At 40.5% G+C, this 27,793-nt stretch overlaps 1 protein-coding gene across 1 annotated transcript in view; it reads left to right on the top strand.

Annotated features, from left to right (window-relative positions):
* LOC132824271 (growth arrest-specific protein 2) overlaps positions 1–27,793 on the top strand; it is a 171,849-nt gene that overhangs the window by 123,666 nt on the left and 20,390 nt on the right. The gene's annotated exons all lie outside the window — the stretch shown is intronic.

Genomic DNA, 27,793 nt, shown 5'->3' with positions numbered 1-27,793 from the left:
AAAAGCTTCTGACCTTTGGAGCAGGCTTGTGGGGTTGAATTGCCTATTCCTGCTCCTAAGTTTTATGTTCTTACATGGTCAGCATGGTGTGCTGTTAGTGATGTCTAAACTTTGGTCATCTAAAACAATTTAATTTAAAAAGTTACCTTTCACTTGCTTATCTATGCATTTCATTGCTGTGTCTTCATTTGTGCACATTTCCTGCATGTTTCTATGCTGCCAGCAGTGCACTATCATGTTGCTCACTTGTATTTTATTGTTGGTTTGGCTTAGCCTTTGGAACCTGCAACTGCATGTCTAATGTTTTTTGATGCCACATTGTTTACAGGTGTGAAGAAACACTGAGCGACACTTGGGCAGGTGGGATAAACAGCATCAGACATAGATATTGCTGATTTCGTGCACTCAGCTGACTGTAGCAGTAGTGTTGACTGTACAAACAGTGTATAATTGTTATGGCCTCATGCTTATATCCATCTTCAAGAAATACATCAATGGTATGGCCCTTTTCTCTACCCTGAAGATCCTTTCTGAAGGCTTCAGTTGGTGTCGAGGCTATTACTAAAGCAAAGATCCTGAATTCTTCTTCCAAGAAATCAAACTCATGGTCTTTACTGCAAAATTTTCCATCAAACTGGTCAGTTGGCCCTTTGGGTGCTGTCTGAATGGAATCTGTCAATCTAATTTTTTTTTAAAAAGCCTTGGATACAGTGCCACAAAATAGACTTGAGAGGAAAGTTACACATCACAGAATAAAATCACAGTAGCATCAAGGATACAGAATTGGCTGAGGGATAGGAAACAGACAGTAATAGTTAATGGGTATTTTTTAGGCTAGTGGACCTCTCCAAGTTTGTGGTGGACCTCTCCAAAGTTCAGTATTACAGTACAGTAATAGAAGAAAAGGCAGGAAATTGTCACTCAGTCAATATGCTCAGAGACAGTGCAGACATGATGGTCAAATTGGATCCTCTACACCGTACACTTCTGTGATTCTGTCCTGAAATTAATTCTTACATTGAGTGAACTTTAGACCTTCCAGACCTCTTTTGGATTTTGCTGATCTTTCAGTAAAAGATTGGATGTATTTGCTTAGTGAACACTCTTTTTGATGATGCTAAGCAAGATTTTCAGAGATCTCTTCTAGGGCTTGATCTGCAAAATGTAGCTGCATATAGAGTCATAGAGTCTTAGAGATGTACAACACGGAAACAGACCCTTCGGTCTAACCCATCCATGCCGACCAGATATCCCAACCCAATCTAGTCCCACCTGCCAGCACCCAGCCCATCCCTTCAAACCCTTCCTATTTATATACCCATCCAAATGCCTCTTAAATGTTGCAATTATACCAGCCTCCACCACTTTCTCTGGCAGCTCATTCCATATACGTACCACCCTCTGCATGAAAAAGTTGCCCCTTAGGTCCCTTTTATATCTTTCCCCTCTCACCCTAAACCTATGCCCTCTAGTTCTATACTCCTTGACCCCAGGGAAAGGACTTTGCCCATTTATCCTATCCATGCCCCTCATAATTTTGTAAACCTCTATAAGGTCACCCCTCAGCCTCCGACGCTCCAGGGAAAACAGCCCCAGCCTGTTCAGCCTCTTCCCATAGCTCACATCCTCCAACTCTGGCAACATCCTTGTAAATCTTTTCTGAATTCTTTCAAGTTTCACAACATCTTTCCAATAGGAAGGGGACCAGAATTGCACGCAATATTCCAAAAGTGGCCTAATCAATGTCCTGTACAGCCGCAACATGACCTGCCAACTACTGTACTCAATACTCTGACCAATAAAGGAAAGCATACCAAACACCTTCTTCACTATCCTATCTACCTGCGACTCCACTTTCAAGGAGCTATGAACCTGCACTCCAAGGTCTCTTTGTTCAGCAACACTCTGTAGGACCTTACCATGTTTCTTGAATAGCTGGAATTCAGTAAAGATATCAGCGGTCACCCAAATCTTAACTGAAGACGTTCTTTCTAATTTTTGTTGAAGGTTTTGTTTTAGTTTTGACTTTATTTTTCCCTTTTCTGTTTCTGTTGAGTTTTTACTGTGGCTGCTCCTTTACTGGGTTTTAGTCAGCTGGATTTTTTTTTAATTAAAAAAATATAAACCTGTAATAGCAGGTTTCAAACACTAGATGGTGCTTACACCAAAAAAGGAATGATGAAATCACAGAAGCTTCCTCCTGTATTGGGTGTTGAATGGGAAAGACAATTGGTGGAACTGATTGACGTCTATGCACAGATAAGATTAGTTAGTTTAGAAACTTTTTTTTTAAAGCTGTATTATGTTCAGAAGAGTTCTATATCTGTGTTAGGAGAAACATTTAACTGCATTTTTAACAAGTAAATTAGAAAACAGATTGACGGTTCATTTTTTAAAAACAATGAAGACAGACTCCTAGTTTAATAGAACTTATACATTGTGGAGAAAGAAATAGCTCTGTCTTCTAGCTGTTAAATTTACAGTTCATTATTCGTAGAAATCAGTGTTTTCAGTTTTCTAAATGTTTTGAATTCTAGGGAGCTTGCCTAGTTGATGTTCAATGTGATTAATCTACATCATATTCAATGAGGTTTCCAAATATCTGCCACCAATAGTTTGCATGCATCTATAAATGGCCACTACCATGATCTGCTGCTTCCAGCTCATGAAATGAAATAGCAACATGAGGTTTGTGGTCAGAAGCCTCATTTGGGGGTGTTGGGGGGGAGGTGGAATGGTGGTGCCTTGTCACTGTTGGAAACCAAAGGCCTCAGGTCGGTATGATCCATTGAAGATTTCATGGTATGGTGACACAGTGGCAATCTAGAAGCCCAGTTATCTTTCTGGGAACAATGTCCAAATCCAACCCTCGCAGCTGGTGGCATTTAAGTTCAACTAATGAAATCTGCAATTTAAAGATACTCTCAGTAATGGTGACCATCATGAAAATATCATTGACTGCCATTAAAACTCATCTGCACTTATATCCATTAAGAAATTTGTTGTCCTTACCCAGTCTGACTTGGATGTGATGCCAGACCCACAGAAATGTGGTTGACTCTTAATTAACCTCTGAAATGAAATTAGATTAGATTACTTACAGTGTGGAAACAGGCCCTTCGGCCCAACAAGTCCACACCGACCCGCCGAAGCGCATCCACCCATACCCCTTACCTAACACTATGGGCAATTTAGCATGGCCAATTCATCTGACCCGCACATCTTTGGACTGTGGGAGGAAACCGGAGCACCCGGAGGAAACCCACGCAGACACGGGGAGAACGTGCAAACTCCACACAGTCAGTCGCCTGAGGTGGGAATTGAACCCAGGTCCCTGGCGCTGTGAGGCAGCAGTGCTAACCACTGTGCCACCGTGCCGTCGCAAGCAACTTAGTTCATGGGCAATTAGGGATAGATATTGCTAACATCCCATCAAAGAATAGGAAAAATTGCAAATCTGAAGAAAAGGTGAGCATACGAAATGAACAGAAATGGTCAGTTCAGTCCCTCAGGTCTGCTCCCCTATTCAGTATGATCATGACTGATATCTTTGTGTTTTGGATTCTGATTATCCCTGTTAACTCTCAAATCCCCCGCCTAACAGAAATCTATCTACCTGTCTTAAAAATATTCAATCATCCCATCTCTACTGCCCTCTGAGACAGACATTTCCAAAGTCATGTAACTCCGAGAGAGAAATAAATTCTCATTAAATTAGGGCAATCCCTAATTTTAAAATAGTGCCCAATACTTCTGGAATTTCCATTTGAGGAAATATCCTTCCCATGTCCATCTTGTCACGACTATTCAGATCTTATAACTTCAATCAAGTCCGCCCTTACTCTCAAATGAAACAAGTCCAGTCTATCAGACCTAACCTCAGAACCCACTCTTCAATGAATGAATCTATTAGACCTTCTCTGAATTGCTACCAATGCATTTATATCCTTCCTTAAATGAGGAAAGGAAATCTGCACAGTGTATTCTAGAAGTGGCCTCACCCATGTCCCATGTAACTAAAGCAAAACTTCCTCAATTTTATGTTAAATCCTCACAATAAAGGAGAGCATCCTATTGGCCTTTTAACTATCTGCTTTACCTGCATACTAATATGTGAGAGTCATTTACCATAATATCTAAATCCGTCTCTATCTTGGAATTCTGCAGATAGAGTCATAGAGATGTACAGCATGGAAACAGACCCTTCTGTCCAACCCATCCATGCCGACCAGAAATCCCAACCCAATATAGTCCCAGCTGCCAGCTGTTCTGTATTTAAATAATACTGTTCTCTTTTGTTCCTCATGCCAAAGTGAACAACTTCATAAATTCCTGATTTATACTCCATTGCCAGATTTTATTTCCCATTCACTGAATCTATCTATAATCCATCTGAAGCTTTTTTCCAACCTTTCTTCACAGCACACTTTCCTGCCTATGCAAGTTTAGATAGTATGCCTTGACTGATGTAATTTTAAAATGTCGAGGACCCACCACAGACCCTTGTCAGATTCTACTTCTCACACCCTACCAAATCAGACAAAAATCTATTCATGTAAACTGTTTTTTTTGCCAGCTAGCCAACTTGAGTTTTCTTTTCCAGAATAATTTCTAATGTGGTACCTTATCAACTCAAATCTAGAAAAAAGTGAGGACTGCAGATGCTGGAGATCAGAGCTGAAAAAATGTGATGCTGGAAAAGCGCAGCAGGTCAGGCAGCATCCAAGGAGCAGGAGAATCGACATTTCGGGCATAAGCCCTTCTTCAGGAATGAGGAGGGTGTGCCAAGCAGGCTAAGATAAAAGGTAGGGAGGAGGGACTTGGGGGAGGGGGCGGTGGGAATGCGATAGGTGGAAGGAGGTTAAGGTGAGGGTGATAGGCTGGAGAGGGGGTGGGGATGGAGAGGTCAGGAAGAAGATTGCAGGTCAAGAAGGCCAAGAATCCTCCAACTACATGGGATGAATGCAGATTTCTCCAGCTTCCTCATTTCCCCTCCCCCCACCTTTTCTCAGTCCCAACCCTCGGACTCAGCACCACCTTCCTAACCTGCAATCTTCTTCCCGACCTCTTTGCCCCCACCCCTCTCTGGCCTATCACCCTCACCTTAACCTCCTTCCACCTATTGTATTCCCAACGCCCCTCCCCCAAGTCCCTCCTCCCTACCTTTTATCTTAGCCTGCTTGGCACACCCTCCTCATTCCTGAAGAAGGGCTTATGCCCGAAACGTCGATTCTCCTGCTCCTTTGATGCTGCCTGACCTGCTGCGCTTTTCCAGCAACTCATTTTTCAGCTCAAATCTAGAAATCCAAGTATTGTCCATCCACAGACTCTCATTCATCTACCACATATGCTACTTCTTCAAAGAACTTCAACAAATTGATTAACTGTGATTTCCCTTGATGAAAAACATTTCTCACTCTCAATTGCCTTAAGTTTTTCTAACTCTTTCATAATTGATAGATGGAACCTTTCTTGAATTTCTGAAATGTTAGAAAATGAACACTAATCTGTCCTGTAGCAATATTGATAATCACACAACACCAGGTTATAGTCCCACAGGTTTAATTGGAAGCACTAGCTTTTGGAACGCTGTTCCTACAACCACCTGATGAAGGAGCGGCGCTCCGAAAGCTCGTGCTTCCAATTAAACCTGTTGGACTATAACCTGGCGTTGTGTGATTTTTAACTTTGTATCCCCTTGTCCAACACTGGCATCTCTAAATCATGACCGTCCTGTAGTAACCTCTTAAAATTCTAGGAAGAAATCCAGATATACCTAGAAATTTGTCAACACACAACTAAAACACGTGAGAACTCATCCAATCAGCTGGAATGACAGATTACTCAGGATCAGCTGCAAGCTGATTTCACATATTATTATATGAGCAGATATCAATCCTGATTGCATTAATAACTAACTATTTCTCTAGTCAAGTAAAACTAAAGGCTGCTACATTTAATATAATTTAATATAATTTCATTCCCAGTGCTTAGATATTTTGTATATATGGGCCCATATATACATAAACATTACAGACATATGTATAATGATTGAAACACAGTCATCCTGATTAATTTAAATAACAGGAAGAACTGTACTTGCTGGAAATCTGAAGCAAAACAGAAATTGCTGGAGAAATTCAGCAGATCTGACAACATCTGTGGAAAGAAAACAAAGTTAACATTTTAAGTCCAGGGACCACCCTAATTAACTTTCTATTTATCCTAAGGAATTGCAGCGTCTGATATAATCTTCAACATAAAAGCTAATTCTGGAGTGCTGACACATTAGTCATTAACTGTGAGAATGATAATTCATAGAAGGGGGGGAACAAAACTAAACTTTGTGACCAAAGGAATGGCCAACTATGCTGATTGAAAAACAGAAATGATTCTATTCATTTGATTAATTTTAAATTAAATACAAATCGTTCAGAATACAAGTGATTCAATTCCACCCTGTCAACCTTCGCCTTGAGAAGCTGCCCTGATTCTCACGTCTATTTCTAGAACAATGTGTAAAACTGAAAAAATATGTATAGTCAGAAGCACATCATTAATCTGTATGATTACAATATGCCAGAAATTAACTATTAAATTGCAACCTGTCACTTATCAGCTTTGCAGGCATTCAAAAATAAATCTGATCAGTATCTTGATTAGTTCTCTATTCTTCCTAAATTCCTCTTTAGAATATTTGGCCAATTTCCACTTTGAAGATTCATTTTATGGGATCTCAATTTTTCAAGAATACTGTTTCAAAATATCCCACTTTTAATATTAAAGTCACCATTGTCCTACCAGACTATAGGGCTACTGTCTCACTGGAGGGACACTGGTAGTGGTTTAACCTGAGGGTCGCCATGCCGCAGGCAAGAAAAGAGGTTGTGAAGGACAGTCCTTCATGGTAACCTTAATCAGTGCAGGAATTGAGTTCATGCAGTTGGTATCTCTCTGTCACAAATTGACTGTCCAGCAACTGAGCTAAATGACCCCTGTCACAAATTTAAGATACATCTAATTAAGTGATTTCCCTTTTGTTATTAAAAGAACTGCATTTTTGTTATTTATTTTCTAATGTGTCAGTGTCACCAACAGAGGATTGTTTCTTGTTACTAAAGTTAGTTCATTAAGCAACATGATTTGCACACAGAGGTTACATTTGGATGAGGCAGTTAGATCCCAGTACGGAAATTCCTGAAATACATATTATACTTAAACATATTTTGTGAATAAAATGGATAGTTAATGAATATTGTAACTTGATATTGTTTGACATTTCAAAGAATTGCTCCCGGTTTCCTCCCACATTCCAAACGATGTGTTGGTCAAGTGAATTGGCCATGCGAAATTGCGCATAGGGTGAAGTACATTAATCAGGGGAAATGCAGGGGAATGATTCTGGGTGGGTTACTCTTCAGAGGGTCAGTGGGGATATGTTGGGCCGAAGGGCCTGTTTCCACACTGTAGGGAATCTAATCTAATCTAATCATTCTGAAAAAGGGAGAGGTTTGTATTTAAGTTCTGTATTCTATATATAGGGTTTAAATCTTTGTTACCAATCGTGATACTGAAAAGCTTTGACAAATGTTGAAAAATGATATAAATTGCCCCCTTTGTGATTGTATCTGAAAACCCTCAAGAGCCCTAGCCTTAATTCAGTGAATTTCATTGCAGTGGTAAGGTCAGAGCTGTGTATTATGGTAACACGTTGCATAGCATGTTCCTAGCATTTAATTTTTGCACCAGTCATATTCCCTGTGAAAGACAATTGTCAAGAGTAAGTGGTGTAAAATCATTACCATGGCAACAAAACCAAGGCCCATTCTGGGATCAGCTAGCTAGGATGATACAAAGAGGCTAGGAATTACAGTTTTCATAAAATAATTGAAGCCAACATGATTCATCTCGAGCAAGGTCTGGCCTGCACTGGTAAACATTCAAAACTCAGTATAACTTGGGATTTGTGAAATTGCATTCAGCGAATTATTTCACGCAGGTCAGGCAGATATTGCATGTGAGACAATGTAGCAGATAAAGAAACAAGAGCACTTAATCAGTTCCATGTCGTAGCTGATTTGTTTGGATGTATTCAGTATTCCAGCTGAACAATACTACTGCATGGATGATGGAAGTGGGTATATACCCAGGACAAAGTTATGGGGGAATTTTTGGACTTTGTATATCATGCCATTGTGCTGCTTTAGAAAGCAAGCAATCCACATAGATTAGATTAGATTCCCTACAGTATGGAAACAAGACCTTTGGCCCAACAAGTCCACACCGACCCTCCAAAGAGTAACCCACCCAGACCTAGTTCCCTACATTTACCCCTGACTAATGCACCTAACACTACGGACAATTTAGCATGGCCAGTTCACCTGACCTGCACATTTTTGGACTGTGGGAGGAAACTGGAGCGCCCGGAGGAAACCCACACAGACACGGGGAGAATGTGCAAACTCCACACCGACAGTTGCCCGAGGCAGGAATTGAACCTGGGTCCCTGGTGCTGTGAGGCAACAGTACTAACCACCGAGCACATATCTAAGGTTTAAAAGATAACAGTGGATATTCCTAATTTGTAAAGCAACTTAAAGAGTCAGAGAATCAGACAGCACGGAAACAGACCCTTCGGTCCAACCAGTCCATGCCAAACAGATTCCCAAACCAAACTAGTCCCATCTGCCTGCTGCTTTCCCATATGCCTTTAAATCTTTCTGATTCTTGTAGGAACCTATTTATCTGGAGTATTTTAAAACTTAACTTGTTCTAATTGGTACAACTATTAAACACATTGATTCACAAAAATGTTCTGGACTTAGATCTACTTCTAACAATATTGTAGTTGTAATTGAAGCATTGAAACTTGTAACCTCAAAGTATGGTGTGTTCAGGAGAGTTTCCTAACTCAGTACATTGACAGGCCAACGAGGGGAGAGGCCATTCTAGACATAGTGCTCAGAAATGAGCCGGGGCAGGTATCAGATCTTGTTGTGTGAGAGCATTTTGGTGATAGTGACCACAACTGCCTCACATTCTACATAGCTATGGAAAAGGAGGGGATTAGGCAAAATGGAAGGATATTTAATTGGGGAAGAGGAAACTATGATGCGATTAGACATGAGTTAGGAAGCATGGATTGGGAGCAATTGTTCCATGGTAAAAGCACTATAGACATGTGGAGACTGTTTAAGGAACAGTTGTTGCAAGTGATGAATAAATATGTCCCTCTTAGACAGGCAAGAAGTGGTAAGATATAGGAAGCTTGGATGACGAGAGCGGTGGAGCTTCTCGTCAAAAGGAAAAAGACAACTTACATAAAGTGGAGGAAGCTAGGGTCAAGCTCAGCTCTAGAGGATTACAGGCAGGCGAGGAAGGAGCTTAAAAATGTTCTGAGGAGAGCCAGGAGGGGGCACGAGAAAGGATTGACAGAACGAATTAGGGAGAACACAAAGACATTTTACACTTATGTGAGGAATAAGAGAATGGTCAAAGAAAGAGTAGGGCCGATCAAGGATAGCATAGGGAATTTGTATGTGGAGTCTGAGGAGGTAGGGGAAGCCCTAAATGAGTTTTTTGCTTCTGTCTTTACGAAAGAAACAAACTTTGTAGTGAATGAAACCTTTGAAGAGCTGGTGTGCATGCTGAAATGGAAAGAGATAGAGGAAGCTGATGTGGTGAAATTTTGTCAAACATTAAGTTTGACAAGTTGCCAAGCCCGGACCAGATTTGCCCTCGGCTGCTCTAGGAAATGAGAAATGTAATTGCTTCACCACTTGTGAAGATTTTTTCATCCTCACTCTCCACTGGAGTCGTACCTGAGGACTGGAGAGAGGCAAATGTAATTCCTCTCTTCAAGAAAGGAAATCGGGAAATCCCCGGCAATTGCAGACTAGTAAGTCTCACATCTATTGTCTACAAGGTGTTAGAAAGGATTCTGAGGGATAGGATTTATGACCATCTGGAAGAGCATGGCTTGATTAAATGCAGCCAACGTTGCTTTGTGAGGGGCAGGTCATGCCTCACAAACCTTATCGAGTTCTTTGAGGATGTGCCTAGAAAAATTGATGAGGGTCGAGCTGTGGTTGTGGTGTATATGGACTTCAGCAAGGCATTTGATAAGGTTCCCTATGGTAGGCTCATTCAGAAGGTCAGGAGGAATGGGATTCAGGGGAACATAGCTGATTGGATTCAGAATTGGCTGGCCAACAGAAGACAGCGAGTGGTAGTAGAAGGTAAATATTCTGCCTGGAAGTTTGTGGTGAGTGGTGTTCCACAGGGCTCTGCCCTTGGGCCTCTATTGTTTGTAACTTTTCTTAATGACCTGGATGAGGGGATTGAAGGATGGGTCAGCAAGTTTGCAGATGACACAAAGGTTGGAGGTGTTGTTGACAGTATAGAGGGCTATTGTAGGCTGCAGCGGGACATTGACAGGATGCAGAGATGGGCTGAGAGGTGGCAGATGGAGTTCAAACTGAATAAATGCGAGGTGATGCATTTTGGAAGGTCGAATTTGAAAGCTGAGTACAGGATTAAGGATGGGATTCTTGGCAGTGTGGAGGAACAGAGGGATCTTGGGGTGCAGGTACATAGATCCCTTAAAATGGCCACCCAAGTGGATAGGGTTGTTAAAAAAGCATATGGTGTTTTGGCTTTCATAAACAGGGGTATTGAGTTTAAGAGTCATGAGATCTTGTTGCAGCTCTATAAAACTTTGGTTAGACCGCACTTGGAATACTGCGTCCAGTTCTGGTCGCCCTATTATAAGAAAGATGTGGATGCTTTGGAGAGGGTTCAGTGGAGGTTTACCAGGATGCTGCCTGGACTGGATGGCTTATCTTATGAGGAGAGGTTGACTAGCTAGGACTTTTTTCATTGGAGAAAAGGAGAAGAGGGGACCTAATTGAGGTATACAAGATAATGAGAGGCATAGATAGAGTCGATAGCCATAGACTATTTCCCAGGGCAGAAATGACTAACACGAGGGGTCATAGTTTTAAGTTGGTTGGAGGAAAGTATAGAGGGGATGTCAGAGGCGGGTTCTTTACACAGAGAGTTGTGAGAGCATGGAATGCGTTGCCAGCAGCAGTTGTGGAGGCAGGGTCATTGGGGACATTTAAGAGACTCCTGGACATGCATATGGTCACAGAAATTTGAGGGTGCATTCATGAGGATCAGTGGTCGGCACAACTTGTGGGCTGAAGGGCCTGTTCTGTGCTGTACTGTTCTATGTTTCTATGTTCTAAAGTCTCTTGACAAACATAACAGGTAGAAAGTGAGGACTGCAAATGTTGGAGAGTAAGAGTTGAAAAGTGTGGCACTGGAAAAAACACAGCAGGTCAGGCAGCATCTGAGGAGCAGGAGGGTCGACGTTTCTGGCATAAGCCCTAACTTTTATTCGGCTGGGATGACTGTCTACAATAAAAGGATATCTTTGTAATACAAGAATTAGGCTTTTCTTTATATACAGTTATTGTCCTGTATAAATGATAGAATGTTCAGGTATACGTGGTTGGTGGGGTATTGGTGATGTGCCTGATCTGTTTTAGTTCCAATTCAGGAGTGACGTATGAGACGAGCCATAAAGTGGTCACTGGAATCAGCTCAAAAGATGCAGAAAAAGTTTTTGGATTTCTTCATGTATTTCTAGGAAATGTAGAATTCCTCCCCGGGCTAACACATGAAATATTCCTAGAGTTAGGAACGTAAGAACATGGGAGCAGGAGTGGACCACTTAGTGTCTTGGGCCTGCTCTGCCAATCTACATCACAGCTGATCATTTCTCTCACTGCCGTATCCCCATACAATTCCTTGATGTTTTTGGTAAATATATATATCTATCAATCTCTATCTTAAGAGTCAACCACATTGCTGTGGATCTAGTGACACTTGTAGGCCAGACCAGGGAAGGACATTAATGAACTAGGTGGATTTGTTTCCTGACAATCAGCAGCGGTCATCATTAGATTCCTAATTCCAGATTATTTTAAAATTCAAACTTCACCATAGCCATGATGGAATTTGAACCTGTGTTCCCAGATATTATCTGGGTCTCTGGATTATTTGCTTAACAATAATTATATTCTGAGGCTGTCCATTACCCAAAAACCCACTGTCAGGGGAAGAACCCTTTTCTTATCAGCTCTTCCATTAATTCCTTTAAAAATATCATAATTTCTTTGAGATTGTCTGTCATTCTTCTAAACTCCAGAAAATACAGTCCCAATCTCCTTTACCTCTCCTTATGGGACGGTCCCAATGTCCCAAAATCAGTTTGCTGAATTCCTTCTAGGAGAAAGTGAGGACTGCAGATGCTGGAGATCAGAACTGAAAATGTGTTGCTGGAAAAGCACAGCAGGTCAGGCAGCATCCAAGGAACAGCAGAATCGACGTTTCGGGCATAAGCCCTTCTTCAGGAATGAGGAGGGCGAACAAGCACTGACAATTGTAGTACTCAAACTGAGAATGACTCATTTATTCCACCCTCTGCCATTTATTCCAACTCTCTGCCTTTGTCTGATAACCAGTCATACATTTATGCAAGAATATTACCCCTGTTTCATGAATTTTAATTTTGGTAACTAAACTTCACTTTGGGACCTTATCAAAATCCTTTTCAAAATCCAAATAGGCTATATCTACTGGTTACCCCTCATTGTCTCTGCTGGTAATGTTCTACTTAACGTTAACTTAATCGGGTTTATCATATTTGACTTTCCTTTCATTAATCCCTGGGGACTGTCCAATCAGATGGTTATTTTCTAAATAGACAGTGATCACATCCTTTATCATAGATTGTGGCATTTTTCATACTACTGATGTCAGGTTAGCAGGTCTGCAGTAACATTTTTCTTTCACCCTTCTTTCTTAAGCAGTGTGTTATATTTGTACCCTCCCCATCTACATGCAGCATTGCAGATAATAATATTTTTAAGAGTTTATCGCCAATCCATCCACTATCTTTGTAGCCAGATGGAGGTCATCTGTTCCAGGTGATTTGTCAACTTTAAGTCCTATTAATTTAGCTAATGCATTCTCTTTTTAATGAATACTAATTTATTTCATAATGTGGTTGGTAAGTTTGCAGATGACACTAAAAATGGTGGTATCGTGGACAGTGAAGAAGATTATTTAAGATTACAAAGAAATCTTGATCAGTTGAGTCAATAGGCTGAGGTGTGGCAGATGGAGAAATCCAAGGTATTGCATTTTGGTAAAACAAACACAGTCAGTACTTATGCAATTAATGGTAGGGCCCTCGGTAGTGTTGTAGAGCAGGGGTTCAGGTACATAATTCTTTGAAATTTGCATCACAGACTGACAGGGTGGTTAAGAAGGAATTTAGCATGCTTACCTCCATTGCTCAGACCTTTGAATGTAGGCATTGGAATGTCATCTGGAAGTTGTCCAGGACCACAGGGTGAGGCCTCATCTGGAGTATTGTGTGCAGTTCTGGTCACCCTGCAATAGGAAGGATATTATTAAATTGGAGAGGGTTCAGAAAAGACTTACCAGGATGTTGACGGGAATGGAGGGTGTGAATTGGAGTATAGCAAGTTGAAGGATTTATGAAATTATAAGGGGTTTAGATAATGTGAATGGCAAGGGTGTTTTTCCTTGGATGGGGGAGTAAAAAACTCGGGGACATTTTTAAGGAGAGAGGAAAAGATTTTAAAAAGGACATGGGGTAACATTATACAGACAATAATTCATGTGTAGAGTGAACTGTCAGAGGAAGTAGTGGATGTAGGTACAGTTACAACATTTAAAAGACACTTGAATAAGGACAGGAATAGGAAAGGTTTGGAGGGATATAGGCCAAATGTAGGCAAGTGGGACTAGTTTAGTTTGGGAACATGGTCAGCATGGACTAGTTGGACTGAAGGGTCTGTTTCCCTGCTGTATGAATCTATGACTTTATCCACAGTGTTACTTGAGTTATGAATCTTAAAAAAAAGAGGAACAATTCTTATATCTTTCTCTGTGCAGACAGATGCAAAGTACTACATTAGCTTCTCTACCATTTCTCTTTCCTGTCTCTACCTGTAATGGACCCACACTTGTCTCAGGGCAGAAGTGGGTAGTGCAGATGCTGGAGATCAGAGTCAAGATTAGAGTGGTGCTGGAAAAGCACAGCAGGTCGGGCAGCATCTGAGGAGCAGAAAAAAAAATCAATATTTCAGGCAAAAGCCCTTCATCAGGAACATCATTCCTGATGAAGTGCTTTTTCCCAAAACATTGATTTTTCCTATTGCTCGGATGCTGTCCAACCTGCTGTGCTTTTCCAGCACCACTCTAATCTTGACCCACAATTGTCTCTGTTCTTTGTTTTTACATACCTGTTGAAACTTTTACAATCCATTTTTATATTTCTTCCTATTTTGCATCCATATTTTATTCCCTCTATATCAATTTCTTCACCATCGTTGGCTGAATTCTAAAATTCTCCCATTCTTCAGGCTTGCAATTTCTTTGGCTACATTCTAAGCCTTTTATTAAATGCTGTCTATAACGTACCTTGTTAACAATGGCTGTGTCACTTTTTCTGCTGGGCATTTCTGCCTCATAGGAATGCGTTTTGATAAACCAAATAAAACTTCTCAAAAAGAAAAGCAAAGAACTGCAGATGCTGGAAATCCAAAACAAAAACAGAAATTGCTTTAAAAACTCAGGGAGGGGCATGGGGGTCAGCAATTTGTGTGGATGGAAATCAGACTTAACATTTCAGATCCAATGACCTTTCTACTGTCAGTTCTGAAGAAAGATCACTGGAACTGAAATGTTAACCATGCTTTTTCTCCACAGATGCTGCCAGTCTTGCTGACTTTTTTGTTTAGCAATTTCTGTTTCTATTACTACTTTTAATGCTACTAATGGACTATCTACTGACAAACATTTTTGCATCACAATTCACTTCTGCCTCAAACCTTCACAATTGTCTTTGTTTAGATTGAAGGTCCTAAGTTCGGATTGAACTTCATATTTTTCAAAGTTAAAGGAAAGCCCTAAGGTGCTGTGGTCACTGCTATCTAAAGGTACTTTGACTTGATTATTATTTAATCCTTTCTTATTACATAATACTAGATAAAAAATAACCTGCACCCTCTTGGTTCTTCAATAATTTGCTCTCTAAAACCATCTTGAATACATTCCAGAAATTCTTCCTGCAGAGCTCTGGTAGTCATTACATTGAGCCAGTCTATATATCTATGGAAGTCACCCATGATTACTACTTTCCCTTTGCTGGTCGCACCTCCAATTTCCTGATTTAAACCATGCCCCCTGCATTACCATTACTGTTTTTTGGCCGATAGATCACTCTTATTAATGTCTGCTATCCCTACTATATTCTAGCTCCCCAAACAGATTCCTGTTCTTCCAGTCAGAGGTCCTCTCAATATCATTCTCATCCTATCCCTTATTACCAACAGCACCCCATCCTTTCTGCCTGTCCTTCCTGAATGTCAACATTCTTTATAAAAATCAAAAAAAACTGTGGATGCTGTAAATCAGAGACAGAAAAATAGTAATTGCCGGAAAAGCTCAGCAGATCTGGCAGCATCTGTGGAGAGAAATTAGAGTTAACGTTTCTGATCTAATGACCGTTCCTCAGAAGAACACCAGTTTTGAGGAAGGATCATTGAACCTCAAACATTAACTCTGATTTCTCTCCGGCTGCCAGACCTGCTGAGCTTTTCCAGCAGTTTCTATTTTGCTCAAACCTCTTTAATAGCTCCCAGACCTGGTCACCCTGTATCCAAATCTGTGTAAAGGCAATTAAATCATACTGTTTGCTTCTATTCCACCAGAAATTCACCTTCCTTGGTGTGAATGCTGTGGGCATGTACTTTAACTTCAGCTTTTCTATTTCTCATATCCAACAGTGTTTGTATTCTATCTGAAATCCCCTGCCAAGTTAATTTAACCCATCCCTCTGGCACTACCATATCTCTCCATCAGTACATTAATCCTGATCCTGCTAATGTGTACTTTGTCCATTTGTAAATGCCTCACCTGTCCCAGAACAGGTCCAAATGCCTTCGAAATCTAAAGTCCTCCATCCATTTTTTTTCAGTCATATGTCCATTTGCCTATTTTACCTATTTCTACGCCAACCAGCATGTGGTGCTGGAAGCAATCCTGAGATTAATGCCTTAGAGGTCCTGCTTTGTTGACCATTAGCCTAGCCTCCCTAAATTCTACTTTCAGAACCTCAGCCTGACACACATCCCATGTGATCATCTAGGCCATGTGAACCCTACATAACTTCCCATGCAACTGAGCTGTCCTATCATATTTTAACTTCACTTTCAAACTGTTTAATGTAAGCTGGAGACTAGAACACAGAAATAAAAATTACTTTACAATTAGCTCCAATGAATCCAGCTGTTGTGAACACTCTCTCTGAATACTCAAACATCAATCAGCTTATAATTTCACTGTTTCAAACCCAGCATTCTAAAGCTGCAGCAGTAGCAGAATCTCTCTCCTTTTATTCATGTGTCCCCAAGCCTCATTCTTTGGTTACACCCTTTCTCTGTCTTCAGTATGTTTCCTTGTATGTTCATGTTCTGTTCTCTCCTAATTAAGTGTAGATCCCAAGCCCTACTCTATCCTCTCTCTGTTCATGGGGTATTTCCTTGCAGATCTATAAGAAGTGATCAGATAACTTGCAAGTTCATCTTTAAAAGTGTCCAGTGTGACCATATTTAGAGCACAGTACATGTTTAATCAAGCTAAAGAATTAATAGAGCTATAGGGAAAGGGCAGCTTTGGAAAGGGAGGGAGGAGAGGGATCTGTCAAGTGGGACTAATTGGTTAGCTGCTTGAAAGAATCAGCAGAGGCATGATCAACCAAAGAGCTTCCTTCTATGCTGCGGTACGCTGTGATTCTGACTCTCTAAGGTTGTTTCAACAGTACCGGCTTTGTTGAATATTATTATTTTCTTTGATGCTCAATTGACATGATTGGTCACTCCAAGATCACAGACTCGAGGGTGAGAGGTGAGTTTATTCCTTTGTATTAGATATTGCTTTTCTAAAATCTAGAAGACAAACTGAAAACTGATATGAAAATGCTTTGACAAGTTTACATCATCAATTACATTGCGATTAAATGATAACAAAGAATGTTGATAGATCTGTCTCAAAGAATCAGCACATTCATGGTGAATGGTTTCCTTCTATATTATTCTTTGATTTCGGTTACCCTTCAGTTAACTCTAGATGTGGGATTCATTCCTGCAGGAAAATGATGTCTGTACTAAGCATTAGCTGATAGCATTGATCAGCGCACCAATTATAATTCTTCCCAGCTGATGAGCCATTTTAAATGTCAATTATCCTTTAAACCTGTCTAAAATGTAACAATTCACAATATTGCTTGGTAGTGTTATTACACCTGGACCAGAAGGTCCAGGTTCAAGTCCCATTTGCCCCATAGGTGTGTCACTGGCATGTCTGAACAGATTGATTCAAATTAATAAAATATTGTCAGTCTCACAATGATGAAGGTGAAGTTTACTGCATATAGAAAAATACAGCCAAAATAACTACCAATCTGTACATAAAACTGTGGCCTCCCTATTCCATTGAAGTGACAGTTTCTGCTAACTTTTTACATTTTTAAAATTCATTCCTGGGATATGAACATCATTGACTGGATCAGCATTTATAGACCATCCCTAGTTGCCCTTGAGAATACAATGCTTAGCTGACTCGTTGAACTGCTACAGTCCAACTGATGTTGAGCCATCAACAATACTTTAGGAAGGGAATAAGCTTAGAGTTATTTCTGTTGCAAATTTCTCTACTCTTAGACACTGATCACTTAAAAGTAGAGAGGATCTAGCCCATAAATATTACGAGCAGGGAAGATTGAGTTTTCTCAATTCTTTTCCAGATCCATCCAATATTGAGCAAAGGTCACCTGTGCAATTCATAATCTAGAATTTTAGATGGGAACTGATAATTGTTTTAATTATTCTAATTAAAGTAAGTTATTTTAGTTCACCTGGTCAATTTGTAGCATTCATCCACAGTTCTCATTTGACATAGTTCTTCAGTATCATATCGAGAAACAACTGAAGAATAGACTGTTCTATTTCCTTCATAAATACGTTCACATTTTCCAGTTTGTTCATATGATGTGATATGATTTTTTAAAAATAGTTTTTGTATCAAATGCAACTCTGGTGATGACTTGAAAAGAGGAGAGGAATAACAAGCACAAAGGTAAACAGAGACTTCTCAAAAGAGCATAAATAGCAGCAAGAGTAGGTCATTCAGCACTTTGGGCCTGAAATCAGAGCTAATCCTCTACTTGGTTGTAAGATTCTGTAAATCCCTTTTATAGATTAGAATCAGTCTGAACATTATGGCACAGACTGTCTCATACAGGGCACCTCGCACCTTAAATGCTTTATCTAAAGCTCACTTGAGAATGTAACCTGTTTAAAAAAAATTCCGGGATTTACATATGAAAGAACTGAAATCAACATGTTCATTCTAAAAGATGAGAGACTTAACAAACAATCCAATACGTGTATATAATTTCAATTACATCACACTGCAAGCTTTTGCTATAAATTCTGTGTCTTACAATCTTACACTCCACAACCACCTGATGAAGGAGCAGCGCTCCGAAAGCAAATGCTTCCAAATAAATCTGTTGGACTATAACCTGGTGTTGTGTGATTTTTAACTTTGTACACCTCAGTCCAACACAAGCATCAATCCTCCACTTCAACATTTTTTTGCATACTCCTTGATGTTTTTAATGTACAAATCTATTAATCTCAATCTTGAACATACTCAACAAGTGCTCATGCACAGCCCTCTGATGTAGGTAATTCCAAAGAGTACTCCTTTTGGAAGGAGTAACAGCAATGCAGAGTATTGGGTTAATTGTAAGGTTCTTGGTAGGGTAGATAAACAGAGAGATCTTGGTGTCCATGTACCTAGATTCCTGAAAGTTGCTACCCAGGTTGATAGGGTTGTTAAGAAGGCATATGGTTTGCTAGCTCGTATTGGTAGAAAAATTGAGTTTTGGAAACATGAGGTCATGCTGCAGCTGTACAAAACTCTGGTGCAGCTGCACTTGGATTATTGTGTACAGTTCTGGTCACTGCATTATAAGAAGGATGTGAAAGCTTTGGAAAGGGCTCAGAGAAGATTTACTAGGATGTTGTCTGGTATGGAGGGAAGGTCTTATGAGGAAAGGCTGAGGGACTTGAGGCTGTTTTCATTAGAAAGAAGAAGGTTGAGACGTGACTTAATTAAGACATAGAAGATAATCAGAGGGTTAGATAGGTTGGACAGTGAGATCCTTTTTCCTCGGATGGCAATGGCTAGCACGAGGGGACATAGCTTTAAATTGATGGGTTTAGATATAGGACAGATGTCAGAGGTAGTTTCTTTACTCAGAGTAGTAGGGGCATGGAACACACTGCCTTCCACATGAGTAGATTCGCCAATGTTAGGGCATTTAAATGGTCATTGGATAGGCATATGGACAAGAATGGAATAGTGTAGGTTAGATGAGCTTCACATTGGTTCCACAGATTGGTGCAACATCAAGGGCCAAAGGGCATATACTGCATTGTAATGTTCTATGTTCCAAAGACTGACTACCTTCATAAATTATTCCTCCTATCCTTCCTAAATGGTGTGCTCCTTATTCTAAGACCACGTTCCAGGTTCAAAACAGAGATGAAACCTTTTCCCTGCAGCTACCCTTTCAAGTCCTGTAAGAAGTTTTGTACTGCAATGAGACAACTTCTTCTAACCTCCAGATAATATAGGCCCAGTCTTGTTTAATCTTCTTCATACGATAATCTCTCCAACCCTGGAATTAGCATAGGGAACCTTTGTCGTACTCGCTCTGTGGCAAGTATATCTTTCCTTAGGTAAGGAGATCAAAACTGCAGACAGTGCTCTAAATGTGGTCTCACCAAGGCTCAGTATAAGACATCTTTCTCTATTCCGATACTCAAGTCCTCTCCTAATAAAGGCAAACACACCATTTGTCTTCAGATTTGCTTGCTCTATCTGGAAATTAACTTTCAGTGATTCATGAGAGGAACTTCTTCACTCAGAGCGTTGTAAATCTATGGAATTCCCTGCCCAGTGAAGTAGTTGCTGCTACTTCAGTAAATGTTTTTAAAGCTAAGATAGGTGTTTTTTAAAAACAATAAAGGAATTAAGAGATACAGTGAGAGGGTGGGTAAGTGGAGCTGAGTCCACAAAAAGATCAGCCATGATGTTATTAAATGACGGAGCAGGGTCGAAGAGCTAAATGGCCTACTCCTGTTCCTCGTTCTTATGAACATAGATACCCATGCCATTTTGAAGTTCAAAAGTTATCGGCCTCTCATCATTTAATGAATACTCTATATTTCTGTTTTTCCTACCAAAGTGGGGAATCTCGTACTCCTCCATATTTGTATTTCATCTTTCAATTTTTTATCCATTCACTTCCCATCTTCAAATACCCTGAAAGTGTCTTTACATTCCCCTCACAACCGTCATTCCCACTTATTTTTGTGTCATCTGCAAACTTGAAAATATTACATGTAACCTCACATTCAAATCATTGATGTAGTTCATGAACAGCTGAGGTACGTCACAGCCTGCCAACCTGAAAATGACCCATTTATTTCTAATCTTTGTTTTCTGAATATTAATCAGTTCTGAATCAATGACGGTATATTCATCCCATCCCATCTCATGTGTGTGTTGTTTAATAACTGTGTCTGTGGGACTTTATCAAAAACCTTTCAAAATTCTGAAGAAACCACATCCACTAATTCTATCTTATATATTCTACTAGTCATGCCCTTCAAAAAGCTCCAATAGGTTTGACAAATATGATTTCCCTTCCAAAAGATCCATGTTGACTCTGTCCCATCTGTCTATTATCTAATCATCCCATTACTGCTACTTTGTCGGAGGTTCAGGTATTTTCTCTGTCTTACAGGTTAGGCAACAGGTCTATACATTTCCTGTTTTCTCCCTCTTGCCTTTCTTAAATAATGCAATTATGTTTGCTAAGTGAATTTTGAAGTTATTTTTAGATTTTATAGACTGATCCTTATGTCTAAACATGTGCAGCTGAATGAGTCAGTGGTAGATGTATCCTTGACTACCAAGAGGAGATGGATTTTATAATTTTATGTTTCCAGTCTCTTGCCTGTCAAACCAGAACACCAGCTGAAGCATGGAAATATTTGGCCAACCTGTGATCAGTGTGGGGGAAGAAGAGGAGTTATAGCAACATTAATAATTTTCATCTTAAGTGCATGTTTGGAACCATCTGAATGATTGAGATGGTCTAATGTTAAAATGAATGAAATGTACTAAATTGCACATGTTGTTACTAAATATGTGGTCATGTCCATGAATATCACAGATTCATTCAGTATTACTTTAAAATTGAAGACAATTATTATTGAAGGTGGAAAAATCTACTTTTTTGCACGTAGTAATTTGCTGAAAATGGTAGGTACCTCTGGAGCCAAAGTTGAATAAGCCAGATGAGCATTAGTTGGTAGACCTGCACTTGATCAGAATCTTTGTGTGGGTTTCTGCATAGTCCATTTCACAGTGTAGTGAACTTTATGAATATCCAGTACCTGCAAGAATAAGGGTGACGCACTATGTTGCTCCGCAACAAATTGTACTGAAGAATCATTAGTGACCAGAGCAGGTCGTGAACTGCAAAAAAAAAAGTTAAATCAGTTAATTCAAAGTCAAATCAGGCAGCGAAAGAAAATAAAGGTTGGTGTAACAGATATAAACCGGCCAGAAATGAAAAGAAACTGTTAGGCCCTATAAAGTGAAGTCTCAGGTGGATATGATAGTGAAGGCGGCCTTTGGTGTGCTTTCCTTTCTTGGTCAGAGTTTTGAGTACTGGAGTTGGGAGGTCATATTGAGGCTGTACAGGACATTTGTTAGGCTACTTTTGGAATATTGCGTGCAATTCTGCTCTTCTTCCTATTGGAAGGATGTTGTGAAACTTGAAGGAGTTTAGTAACGATTTACAAGGAGGTTGCCAGGATTGGATGATTTGAGCTGTAGGGAGAGGCTGAACAGGCTGGGGCTGTTTTCCCTGGAGCGTTGGAGGCTGAGAGGTTTATAAAATCATGAGGGGCATGGATAGGGTAGATAGGCAAGGTCTTTCCCCTGGGCTGGGGGGGTCCAGAACAAGAGGGCAGAGGAGAGAGATATAAAAGAGACCTAAGGAGCAACCTTTTCACGCAGAGGGTGGTGGTGGACTGCCAGAGGAAATGATAGAGGCTAGTACAATTGGAACATTTAAAAGGCATCCGGATGGGTATATGACTAGGAAGGGTTTGGAGGGATATGGACCAGGTGATGGAAGATTGGGGTGGCATGGTTGAGTTGGACCAAATGGTCTGTTTCTGTGCTGAACATCTCTATGACTCTAATTATAGAGGCATAGGCTCATACAGCAAGGAAACAGACCCTTTGGTCCAACCAGTCTACGCTGCCCATAATCCCAAACCAAACTTGTTTCACCTGCCTGCGTTTGGCACATATCCCTCTAAACATTTCTCATTTATCTAAATTTCATTTAAATGTTGTAACTGTAGCCACATCTACCACTTTCTCTGGAAGTCATTCCACATACGAACCACTCCCTGTCTAAAAAAAACGTCTTTTTAAAATCTTTCTCTCCTCACCTTAAATATATGTCCCCAGTCTAGAAATTCCCACCCGAAGGAAAAGACACCTGCCATTCACCTTATCCATATTCCCCATGATTTATAAATGTCTATAAAGTCACCCCTGTGCTCCAGTGAAAAGAGTCCTCGGATATCCAGCCTCTCCTTATAACTCAAATCCTCCATTCCTGTCAATGTCCTGGTAAATTTCTTTTGAAACCTCTCCAGCTTAATAATATCCCTCCTATAATAGGATGACTAGAACTGGACACAGTAATATGAAGACACCTCAGGAATGTCTTGTATGACCTCAATATAACATCCCAACTCCTATACTCAAAGGTCTGAACAATGAATAGATTCTAAACATCATCTTAACCACGAGCTTCAAAGAATCATGTTCCTGACCTCCTAGGTCTCTCAGTTTTACAACACTATCCAAGGCCCCACTTTTAATTGTCTTGCCTTTATTTGTTTTACCAAAATGCAATACCTCACAATTATTCAAATTAAACTCCATCTGCCATTCTTCAACCCATTGACCCAATTAATCAAGATCTCTTTGTAATCTTGGATAACCTTCTTCATTGTCCATTATCCCACCAATTTTGGTGTCACCTGTAAACTTACTAACCATTCCTTCTTTATTATCATCTAAATCATTAAAATAAATGACAAACAAAACTGGACCCAGCACTGATCCCCTTGGAACATTACTGGTCACAGGCCTCCAGTCTGAAAAAACAACCCTCCACCATCACTCTCTGACTTCTGCGATGAGCCAATTTTGTATCCAATTGGCAAGATCACCCTGAATTTGTTTTGGAATTTGTGGAACAGGACTTCACATCTGCAAAAGTTAGCTTTCAGTACCAGCGACATATGGAAGTAATTAAGAATTAAGTTAAAAGGAACGTGGACTGGAATAGACAATCTTGAACCTTTGTCTGATATGTGATGCCAATAAAAAAACTTCACACCATTTATAAGATTTGAATGGGGAGCCAGAGATTAAGATGTGGGGTGACTGCTGCCTCACAGTGCCAAGGACCCAGGTTCGATTCCAGACTCAGGCAACTGAGAAGTTTGCACATTCTCCCCATGTCTGTGTGGGTTTCCTCCAGGTGCTCTGGTTACTTCCCACAATCCAATGATGTGCAGGTTAACTGAATTGACCATGCTAAATTGTCCATAGTGTTGAGGGATGTGTAGGTTAGTTGCATTAGTCAGGGGTAAATATAGGATATGGGCATGCGTCTGGGTTATTATATTTCATAGAAAAGTACAGAACAGGCCCTTTGGCCCACGATGTTGTGTCAAGGATTAATCCTAATCTAAAATAAAATAACCTAACCGATGCACACCTCAATTCAGCGCTATCCATGTGCATGTCCAGCAGTCACTTGAATGTCCCTAATGACTCTGCTTCCACCACCACCATTGGCAATGTATTCCATGTGTTCACAACTCTCTGTGTAAAGAACCTTCCTCTGATGTCTCCTCTATACCTTCCTTCTAGCACCTTAAAACTGTGACCCCTTGTGGCAGTCAATCCTTCCCTGGGGAAAAGTCTCTGGCTATCGACTGTATCATTGCCTTTCATTACCTTGTACACCTCAATCAGGTCACCTACCTTCCTCCTTCTCTCCAGAAAGAAACGTCCAAGCTTAGTCAACCTCCCTTTGTAAGACAAAGACATCCTGGTAAGCCTTCTTTGCACCCTCTTTGGTGGTTACTCTTCAGAGGGTCAGTGTGGACTTGTTGGGCTGAAGAGCCTGTTTCCACACTATCGGGCTTCTAAGATGCTATTATCATCAACTTACAGAGGGACAGTACACACCAAACAGCTACTACCTAATCTTTGCAATTATTTGCACATGAATGCTCATTAATTTGCTGTACGCTTTGCAGATATAAACTACAGTATGTGCTGTTAGCCTCAGAGCAAGTTCAAACCAAATGTATATATTCAACCGTGGTTGGTAATAATTCTATCCAAATAAACACATTTTTTGCAATATTCATTTTAAACCAATATATGTCAAATTGATGACCATCAATGGATAAGTTTCCAAAGAGACTTTTCTCATTGTCTTCTGTAAGTTAGGTAGGGAAATGTGAAATAAAGTTGATGATCAGGAAAACACCACAGGAATTCAACCCCTGAGTTACTTATGCATATACTGAAAATGTGTTGCTGGTTAAAGCGCAGCAGGTCAGGCAGCATCCAAGGAACAGGAAATTCAACGTTTCGGGCATAAGCCCTTACTTATGCATATAATCACAATCATTATCTTCTAGGCTTTAGGTAGAACTGAACTGCTATTCTCAAAGTTCTTTTTCAAAAAAGGATCACTTGGTATGTAACTCAAAATTTTGATGAGACTGGACAATAGACCTGTTCTATCACCTATTGTTTCAATGTTGCTTAGTAACCAAGGATAACTTTTTAATTCAGAGCCTGAAGCATAAATTCCTTGAATACAATAAAAACAGGACTTGACAGGATTTGGAATAAATCAAATCCCAGGATAGTATAACTTCCTGACAGCTAATCGGTACATTTATTTTTGTGGCACATTTTCAGTCATTTGAAAGATGACAGCAGGAGATTAGCTGTATCTCAGACACCAAAACTCTATCCATTTTTTAATGTTAAGATTTCAATTAGTTGTGTAACATTCTTTTTGTGGATTTACTTTTCCCTTTGGCAATGCCCTCATTTCTCCTGTAACTTTAACCTGTTAATTGTTGGCAATGGTTAGTAACTCTGTCCCTATAGGTAATCCAGAACTAAGATAAATGGAGAACACTGGCTGACATAAAGCCCTCTTAAATAAATTTAAATCCACATCCTATTACACCAACAGGACACCTAGCTGTTTCAATTGTGTGATAGAACCTGTTAATCAAGAAACAGAGTCCTTTGAAACAGTATTTGATTGTCTTTTTAAAACTTCTTCGCTAAGATATATTTGTATTTGTGGCTGATTGTCAGATCGTTGTTACTTATTCTGTGACTATCTGAAAGGATCGAGAGGCATCATATTTGAGAATATTCACCACTTTCATTGGCACTTCTGGCATGGCTGCTGGAGTAGATATCTTCCTCAAGGAGGCTGCAAACGTCCATGACTAACTGACTTTGACGGAGCTTCCTAAAGTAACACCACTCAGGGTCCAGAAACCTGTTCACGCACAATGTGAGGTGGGTATAGCCGTGTGCAAGCACACCCCACTGTTGGTGGCTTCTCGTCTGTCCACATGCAATTCCTTCCTTAGATTTAGGGCAGCAAGGTGGCTCAGTGGTTAGCACTGCTGCCTCACAGCACCAGGGATCTGGGTTCAATTCTTGCTTCGGGCAACTGTCTGTGTGGAGTTTGCACATTCTCCCCGTGTCTGAGTGGGTTTCCTCCCACAGTCACAAAGATGTGCAGGTTAGGTGAATTGGCCATGCTAAATTATCCATAGTGTTCAGAGGTGCATTGGTTAGGGGTAAATATAGGGTAGGGGAATGGGTCTGGGTGGGTTACCCTTTGGAGGGTCAGTGTGGGCCTGTTCTCAGACTGTAGGGATTCTGTTCTATGACTTAGATTTAGGCTTTATTGTCACATGTAATCAAGTACAGGAGTACGTTGAAAAGTATATAGTATCGACATTCTCGGTGCCATCTTAGGTACAAGCTACAAGAAATAAGTTGAAAAGTTCACCAATACAGTTCTTTTTAGTATAAAGTAGAAAAATGAAGAAATACAAGTCAGATGTTAAACATTACAGTCCTTTCTTAAACTATGGGCTTGTAGTCACTCCACACTGGGCTGTTGCCATGAGGACCTGCTATCCCCTGCACTGAACAAAGTCCAGCCTGGGCTCACCAGCTGCTTCACCTCCGATCACTATCTGAGCTCACGCTGGACCCCAGCGCTACCATGCTTCATCGCCACTGCTGCCTCCATGACCACGCTCTCTCCAGAAGGTAAGTAAAAAGACACTAAACAACTTAGGAAAGGAAAAAAGAGAAAAGAAGAAACAAAAAGAAAAGCAGATGGAATGGACGAGACCTTTGCTCAGTTGGGTCCATAGACAGCTTTGCTGCTAGTTCTGTTTTTCCTGTTGTTCTCTCCAATAAGCTTCTCCTAGAGCAGCGGCCCTAATCATATTGCCCTTTCTCACAGTATCAAAAGCTAAATCTGAACAGTACAGCTATGACCGAAACAAAATCCAATGGTGACTCAGTCACTTTAATCAGACCAGGGGTCACCTGGTTTCTGACTCTGCTAGGATTTTTCAGGTAGCATTATGTCACGGACCCCAATTTACATATTTTCCTGTGCTTTTGTGTGTCATTATTCCTGATGAAGAGCTTTTGCCCGAAACATCGATTTCCCTGTTCCTCGAATGCTGCCTGCCCGGCTGTGCTTTTCCAGCACCCCTCTAATCTTGACTCTTCAATCTCTTCTCAGGCTCAAGCCCACCATCATTCAATAGACAATAGACAATAGGTGCAGGAGTAGGCCATTCTGCCCTTCAAGCCTGCACCACCATTCACTATGATCATGGCTGATCATCCTCAATCAGTATCCTGTTCCTGCCTTATCTCCATAACCCTTGATTCCACTATCCTTAAGAGGTCTATCCAAATCTTTCTTAAAGAATCCAGAGACTGGGCCTCCACTGCCTTCTGGGGCAGAGCATTCCACACACCCACCACTCTCTGGGTGAAGAGGTTTATCCTCATCTCTGTCCTAAATTTTTAAGCTGCGTCCTCTGGTTCGGGACTCACCCATCAGCGGAAACATGTTTCCTGCCTCCAGAGTGTCCAATCGTTTAATAATCTTATACGTCACAATAGAATGCCACAGCCATTTCAACCCCGCAACCATCCTTTTCCATAGTCAATCATGGGAGGTGATGGTAATAGGAACAGGGGGAGACAAGTTAAATACAGACCAAGACAATCTCTGGAAATCACTGTGAGCCTTCTTAAACAATGCAGACTGTATCATCGGGAGCTAACTGCTATTTCAGTCAGTATCCTGAGAGTGGACAAATCAAGCCACAGGAGGAAGAGTCAAGGCCAGAGCAGGAAATTATTTTACATTACT

This window comes from Hemiscyllium ocellatum, chromosome 18 (genome assembly GCF_020745735.1).
Source record: "Hemiscyllium ocellatum isolate sHemOce1 chromosome 18, sHemOce1.pat.X.cur, whole genome shotgun sequence".
In the NCBI taxonomy this organism is placed as follows: domain Eukaryota; kingdom Metazoa; phylum Chordata; class Chondrichthyes; order Orectolobiformes; family Hemiscylliidae; genus Hemiscyllium; species Hemiscyllium ocellatum.
This window is presented reverse-complemented; position numbering and strand designations above follow the sequence as displayed.